Here is an 8937-nt window from a genome sequence, read left to right as displayed (position 1 = left end):
AGTTGTTCAATTTTTTATTCAAATTGGTCAGACGAACCAATCTTGTTAGTAGCGAAGTACCAGATAAATTTTATTAAAACCCCCTTCTTTAGAATGCAGGACAGGTGATCCCCCTAATTACGAAAGAAATACATTTTAAAATTAATTATTTTACTACATGCAAAATTAATGACAATAAAGAGGAATTACTTGGATATCTTTTATATGTGAAACCACAAAGGGGAAATATTTCCTTAATTCTGAATAATTAAATGTGGGGGTGGATGAGGGTATAATATTGTTTTTGGACAATGTTATGTATCAAAGGATTTGCCATAATGGTGTCCACGACTAACATATTGAAACACATGATAGACTGCATAGGTGAGAAAAGAAATGAATTACTCTAAAAGGACAGCATTCTAATAATGCCACCTCCATATACTAATATGCTGTCAACCTGGGTATATCAATACTACTATAAGTGTAGGTATTGCAGCATATTCATAGACATCAGTGCTATCAACAAGCAAACTAATATGTCTATCATGATCACTAAGGACATGAATCTATTATTGATAACAGCTAAAATATAGTTATGCCTCTCCCAACTACATATAATACTAGTGCTCTAAGGAATCGTACAGACAATAATACAGTTAAAAACTGAACATTAATGGTCCAATAAAATTACTATGTGTAATGGGATATATGTACAATGTATACTAACCATGGGTTGAGCAAAGCTTGAGGTTGAGATCCACTGTTCATCAATTTCATCAAGTAGGTAGTATCAATCTCTGATTTCAGTTCAGGTATAACATAGCTACAGTTGATCGGATATTTTCACCGTCCACTGGTCTTGTTGAAAAAATGCATGACGTTTAACTTCATCAGCACCATTTAAACCTAATCGATGGTCTCTGTGTACAATGGAAGAAGAAAAAATTCAATTGAAGTTTAAAAATTATCATAAATTATTAAAAATTGTACTCATATACAGTAATGTAATCTGAGAATCAATGACAAGAAATGACAAATCAATGTTTAGTACACATTTTACAATGTGTCTCATATGAAATATCGTAACTAGTAACATTAAACATGTAACATGATCTATAGGTAATGACATGTACATCTATGTTAAGGAATACGTTACACATGAACAAACATATTATATAGTACATGTACATTGACTTTACGAATCTTCAAGAAACTGTGTAATAATCCGTTTAGCTTTTGTTGAAATAATTACATCATCTTTGAATTGTAAAGTGTTTTTGTGATTCCATAATGTTACCTAGATTATGAATACAATACAATACAATACAATACAATACAATAATAATAAAATACTAATACAAATACAATACAATACTAATACAATACATGTATTTTGGCTATAATTGAGGGAGGCTAACTGTATGTGCCAATGAGGGTGACTCTGATAAAATGGCAAGTCTCCAACTAACATTTCATAATGACCACACCCACTGACCACCAGTCACATTCCGCACCGTAGTAACCCCTCTCCACCTTGAGATTTTAAGACTTCAGGAGAGATATAATGCATGGAGTGCACACAGCTGTCTCACATCGCACTTTACCAATTCTATAGAACAAGATGAACAATACATTATTAAGATATTACAAAAGATAACAAGAACATTAAACACACAAGAAACAGTAGACATTCAAATTACATATCCTACTTACTTTGTCCATTTTCCTACATGTTCCAAAGTCTGCTAACTTGAGATGACCTCTATTGTCCATTAGCATATTCTCTGGTTTTACATCTCGATGAATATAGCCCATTTCATGAAACTGCCTCCAATGCTAACACTAATTCAGCTATATAAAACTGTGCCCAGTCTTCAGGTATTTCATATCTCTCCATCAATGAAACCAATATTACCACCTGAGTGGAAGGAAGGATAGCACTGGTGACTATTTCTTACATAGATATTGTATACCTGGGCATATAGTCCCATGACCATGTAGAGATTGTTAGCGTCTTGAAAGGCATAATGTAACTAAAAAGACAATAATTATTGAGGATCATATTGCACACTTAAAATTACTTGGACAATCCATTTCTGACTTGGCATGAGCCATTATATCTCTCTCTTCCCAGAAAAAGGCAGTGTCAGAACGACGAATCTACAAATAAGTTATAAAGATTGTATTTATCATGTTAATATCAGCTACATCTAGAGTACTGCACACTGCTATCTACATGTATTGATGACACATTGACTGACCATTTCAAACTTGTTCAGGATCTTCATGGCATACACTTTCTTAGATTCTATCATTCTAACCAGTTGAACTTCACCAAAAGCTCCACGTCCATCACTTGAATTAATTTAAAGTCTTGAGCTGAGAGACGATTTTCCACAATCCGAGAGATGGACAGGTTCATCTAAAAGGAGACAAAACCATATATCACTATACCAGTAATACACAATATGATATAACTGACAAATCAATATCAAATAAAACTTGATAAGCTTATCAATGAGAATTATTTAGAGGATACTGTGATTTATATATTAATTTAATTGGATCATAGTGTGCATGTACACATCATGTACCATCAGGTAATAAATAACAGAAAAGGAAACCACATTGTACTATAATGTCATTAAAGAATGTAAAACAGGACATTTTTGTGACTGAGTTCCCATATGACTACATAGTATAATAGATGATAATATTGCATCAAAATAAGATGACAATATATCTATCAATACGTCTCTTTGATGTTATCAATATCAAAGGTATGAAACCATGTAATCTGTACAGGTATTAGTTTGAAATATATACAAATATTGAAGGTATTTAGTAAGGTTATTACAACCACTCTATCACAAAACATAGCTCAGTCAAAGATACAAAATAAAAGCCATATATTACGTGTAACAAATATGACCCATTTATAAAGACAATGGATGGTATCTGTATATACAAACTGAACAACATAAGAACATTGTACCACATCTCATAGAGGAAGAGGTGTGGTCAACAGCTATATAAATAATAAATTTACACATCATAATCATGTAAATACGACCATTGTTGATACAATGTAAAGACACAGTCGTCCAAGGATAATATATTTTGAAAACATACAACCGTTATAATAATAAATGTGGATGTGATGTCATATTGGTACTGTACATATATATAGTCTGAAATATTTGGGTCTCAAAAACAAATACATTAGCTTCAAAATTAAAGCATTCTTATGAAAATATAAATAACAAATTATTTACATGTTGATAACAGTAAACACGTATTATTACATACATATTTTCACTTGAAAATAACAGCAGTTCTGTAACCACAACTTTCCAGATCATTTATTAAGGAATAAGAACTCCTGTTATTTGATTTAATGATTGTTAATAGTTACCATATCTCATGTCCACATCAAGATATGGAGTTATTACTATAACAGAAGGGAGTAAGAGTAGAATTAAACTATTTAGCAACCCGGAGAGTCAAATAATTGCTTTGTTAAGTCTTTTTTTGTAACAATGACCTTTATCAGTCTGAGATAGTTGACAACAAAGAGACTACATCATAGACAAGAGTAGTCATCAGGGACTAGGCGAACAATAAGAAAGAAAGTTACACAGTAAGCTGCAAGTATGGGTATGTTCCTGCTAAGATGAGAATAGTTGCCATATCTTGTTCAACCCACGCTGTGAGATGCACAACTAAATGTTTGGTTAAGTGGGGTGAAGCAGTGAACCACATGACTAACACAACCAACAGTTGACCACAAGAAACAAATTTGATACAGTACAGCTTAAATGCACAATTTATACACAGTATATCACATGAATTGTAATACAGATATTCATACCTTCATATAAGCATAGACCAAAATTATGTTTCTAATTAAAGGTACTGAAAACAGTTTAATCAGTACTGTTATTACACACACCACAACAACTACAGGAAAATATACTATTTTGATCTCGGTAAACAATTACCACATGGTATCTAGATATAGATTGGGTACAAGTGTTGAGCATGTTTGACGTATAAGGAAATCTATTCCAATAATAAACAACGGGTTTTACTGTATACATGTAATGTCATATACAGAGGAGGGCAATAACAGTGACAAATCATTGGTTATGACATTGTATCATTGTTAAGATATCCCATTTCATGATAACAGGATATAAAGAAGTAAATCATCACATCAAACGATAGTCAATTGATCACTGGTAACAGTGTCCCATTAAGACTCCCATTAGTCAACAAATAATATGTTTAAATAAACTAAAGCATATGTGTGTATCAGAAGGGATATTTCATACCAAAGACAATGAGAATCTACAAGAGTAAATGTAGTATGTACATATATATTATAAAAGGTATGATGAGTAGCATATTGTAAACCATGGTGTACAACCTTTTAATGTAACAAAATTTGGCACACAGTGCATAGTATATTAAGAGTACACCTGATCTAAATTCATAATTATTACTGAGTCACTAACATATCACACACAAAGCCACAAGACTATGCTAACCAGATAGGGAGAGAGCTACAAGACAACACACAAAGTGTGAGACAGAAAAACTTACAGCGTTTGCGGAATGTCTCCAAATTCTTGTTACGTTGCAGTGTAGGATAATTACAATCATTGTAGACGGCTAATACAGAATCCTAAGGAAGGGAAATGACACCATAATCTATCAAAGACAAGGTACACATACAATGTAACATAATTTCATATGTCAGAAGAGTACCTGGTGGTAAAACTAGCTTATTTCACTTAGTATCATGTCCAAAGCGTTTTATATGAATAAAAACTAAGCAAAGTTCTTAGAAAGTATGTAATAATCATTAATAATAGTGATAATTTAAACTTAATATATATATATATATATATATTATATATATTACTATGAGACTAGAGGATATCAAAAACAATCCTTTAATGATAGATTATTCAAATGGATGAATACAATCGAAATCATTTAAGGGCAATATCAATATTGATATCATATGATTAGAGAATAACATGTCAGTGTAGCTATATTAAATTCTTCATCAGCACATACTTGTGGTTTAATGCTTAATACTTAAAACAACATGGGAGACAATACACTTACATCTTATTTTTAACAAAACAACTTACTTCCATAATGCTTAGTCTAATTATAAGAGAATAAATTCAAACAGTCTACTTAGAGACACAGATATACACGCAGTAATGGTATGTTACAAACACACAAACTTACAAGCTAAGTTGATTAATGACAACCGAAAACATAATGCATAACAAGACAAACATGGAAGGTGTGCTGATCACTCCATAAGTCTAAGAAACAAGATGGTAATGTCTACAAAGTATCTAGCATGTAGTGACAAGTATATCTCTCATAATAACACCTCTTGTATAACATTATCATAACACTTTATATGAGAGAACTAGATATTACATCAGGATTGTGCCAGACTATATACTTAAGAAAGAGAGTGATTTAAAGATATTTGCATTATAATTAACACTTGTATAGTGAATGTATATTATGAATGACATGGTGTTAGGAATTATAACAAAACCTTGATAACAAATACAATGAGTGTTTAGAACCTGTATTGACATATATGTACTATGGACTTTGTAAGAAGTTCAAACCACAATTAAGTTGTTCATAATTCAGTATGATTTCCTGATGGCACTATGTTCACAGGTTAGTACATAATATGGTAACACACTTAGAATGGTTTAATAAGGGATTACAGACTATTGAAATTAAGAACAAAGACTATATTTTGCATTTTAGAAAGAGAGAGAGAGCAATACTTATTCTAACAACTGTTAAACAAGGCAGCTTTATATCTTGACTTACCAGTAATCCATGTACATGCAACAGACCCTTGGAATCTTTGCAACATTGTGACAGGAACTTTTGTCTTTCTTCTAATGGACCCTGAGCCATATCGAGATATTGTGTCTTTAAGAATATTCTTGAAAGTCTGTTGGTCTTGTTTGTTAGTATACTGGACCTGTCTTCTACACCCCCTGAAATAAAACCAGCTGTTGTCCTACTTTAGCACAGTCGCCCAAATCCTAATAGTCTTAATCATCAACTGTCTTCTTATACAAAGTCACATTCTCTCTTGTGAAGGGAAACGATTAAACACAAATACTGTATACACAGTATACTTTCAACTTTTAGGTCTTCCTCTCCTCCTTAGTCTTCACGTCACGTCCAAACTGCGCACGCCGCATAATAAAACGTCATAATAAAGTCAAACTGGTGTCATACTGGAATTTTATCATTCTTATTAATTTTCTTCTACTTACAAGTGGTTCGATGGTGTAGTGGTTATCACGTCTGCTTTACACGCAGAAGGTCTCGGGTTCGAACCCCGATCGAACCTGTTTTTTTTCTTTTTGCTGTATATATGTCACGGTATGTGTTTTTTGGTCTTCATTGTCTCCTTTCTTTGTGAGTAAAAGCAATTCTAACTTTATAGGCCAAACTGATTGTAATAGAAAATAATAAGCATGTAATTAGGATTTTACAAAATCTGGGCGTGGATTGGGCTATACCTAGGCGTAGCCTCCATCAGTTTATTGCTTGTTGTACTCTTTTCTAGTTTTCGCCATGTTTGCTGCTGTTTCTGGTCATAATCCTAACAAATAGATTATGAAGTTTCTCAACCTCCGAAGATAGTATCAGCAAAAGTAGGTGAATTGTATAACCACGCCCTATTTTGGTGTCCTTTTGCTTTTACAGATAGCATTCAGCCCAATGCTAACTATCTTATTGGTAGTTCATGGAACAATACAGTGAGAATGTTGGGAAATACAAGACAGTGGTGCTACAATGGCCAAAGCAGAGCAGCAAACACACAGACCAGTTCTTAGATTGTTGCTGGGTGGCTGTAAGTTGTTTTATATAAAGCAATGGTTTATAATTTTTTTATAGACTGATGATGACCTAAGCAATGAAATGTATAGATGTATAGTTAGTTAGTATACAAAAAACAAAATGTATTTTGCTGTAATCCAGACTCCAGTCCTTATTTGACATTGGGCGGCAAGGAGGGGTCTAATATCAAGCCTAATATAACTTGTGCTGTACAAGTACAACTGGGACTTGTGACCCAATCAGATTGTAGTAATACTTGTATTTTTGATCATAAAAATTATGGTAAATCTTAAGACTGATCTACTAAAAACAGATTTTGGAATAGTGTTCTGTTTTCACTTTAAGAAGGAATATAAAGATGTGAAAATGCTCTCAATGTTTGAAAAGCTGTTTTTTGTGACTCTTAATTCTCAAATGCCTAGTAAACCATCAAATTATATAGGTAGAATAGGATGTTCTGCAATCTGATTGAGCCAACACACCCCTGTTGCCTGGCACAAACTCTATGATAGGTTCATACCTCCCTGTCATCAGATGTTCAAAAATGGGAGTGGATGAAGTATGAAATAATGAGAAAGTAAAAGTTCAGCATGTTCCTATTATATGGTAGATGATCTTATAAAGACTACTGACTTACATTGTCCAACTTTGTACTTATAGGATGGTACTAAAGTGTTATCTGCTTCCACTGATAAAAACTTGTAAGCTCTGGGATCTACAAGCAACCAAGCTATAGATATTGGCTCAGTTAGTCCATTTTATTAATAATATCTGAAATATCATATATCTCTTAGCATGATGCACCTATTCGAAATGTAAGATGGATCGAAGCTCTAATTATAAATGTGCTGTGACAGGTAGCTGGGATAAAACTTTAAAGTCAGTAGTTTGTCATTTTGCTGTATCATGATGCTCTTTTATTCTAGTTCTGGGACTGTCGTCAACCAGCTCCTTCATTAGTGTTACAATTACCTGAAGATGCTACTGTCTGATGTTGTAAGTAATTGATTGTTGTCTCTCTGTGTTAGAATACAATCTTGTTTGCCTTGATTTCTTTTTTAAAGACTCTGTTTCATAAAACATTATATCAATATAAAATTGTACCTATAGTTGTCAAAATATCATTTCAATGCCAAAGTGCACTATCCTGAGCTTACATTTCTTCATAATCACAGACAAAATAAATTGAAATCACTTTCAGAATTAGTTCAGCTCTATTTCAATTATTATACAATATTGTTTTTGCTTGTATATTGCTAGTGATTAGGTTTTGTACTTCATTATGGGCATATGAAATAATAAGGATGGCTGAATGGATAAAGACTTGTGTAGATCATTTGTTTACTCTTATGTGTAATGTATCCAATGGCAGTTGTAGGTACGCTAGTCGACTCTTGTAATCTACAGTTTAGAAAACCAGCCACATGAATCAAGGTCAAAATTTGACCCCCCCCTTTGTCAATTTTGTTATTTATTATAAGCTTTATGCATTCATTCCTTTTATAGACATTGGAGAGTCCACTGAAATATCAACATCGTTGTGTTAGTATATTTAAAGATAAGTCAAATAGACCAACTGGTTTTGCCTTGGGATCTATTGCAGACGTGTAGTATCCAATACATAAACCCATGAATCCGTAAGTCCTATAATATGGCTTAGTATGCCGACTTCGGTGGCTGTGACTTCTCTCTCCACTCTTTTCTCTCTCTCTAGTTCAAAAGAGAACTTCACATTTAAATGTCATCGTTCTGTAGTGACTGCTGCTGGGCAGACACAGGATATCTATGCAGTATGTTTAAAACAAAATCGTATAGTAACTAATAAAATGTTTTCAATTATCTTATATTTGGCAACTTTCAGCCTGGCACGCACAGTCCTAAGATTGATTTGGACTACATGGCATTTTTTACCATGATTTAATCTATTGTGTATCACTTAATCTATTATTGTATGTGACTTCAGAACATGACCAATTACATTAAACAGTAAACACTAGCTGCTAATGCACAACTGCAATCAATGAATTTTAATTATAACTCCTGCAA

The 8937-nt window shown here is 32.9% G+C and overlaps 1 non-coding gene across 1 annotated transcript; it reads left to right on the top strand.

Annotated features, from left to right (window-relative positions):
- The first annotated feature begins 6324 nt into the window (after positions 1 to 6324).
- Trnav-uac lies at positions 6325 to 6397 on the top strand. The gene has a single exon. It is a non-coding gene; the product is annotated as a tRNA-Val (tRNA).
- The last annotated feature ends 2540 nt before the right edge of the window (positions 6398 to 8937 follow it).

The sequence above is a fragment of the Gigantopelta aegis genome, unplaced genomic scaffold (assembly GCF_016097555.1).
Source record: "Gigantopelta aegis isolate Gae_Host unplaced genomic scaffold, Gae_host_genome ctg6154_pilon_pilon, whole genome shotgun sequence".
Taxonomy (NCBI): domain Eukaryota; kingdom Metazoa; phylum Mollusca; class Gastropoda; order Neomphalida; family Peltospiridae; genus Gigantopelta; species Gigantopelta aegis.
This window is presented reverse-complemented; position numbering and strand designations above follow the sequence as displayed.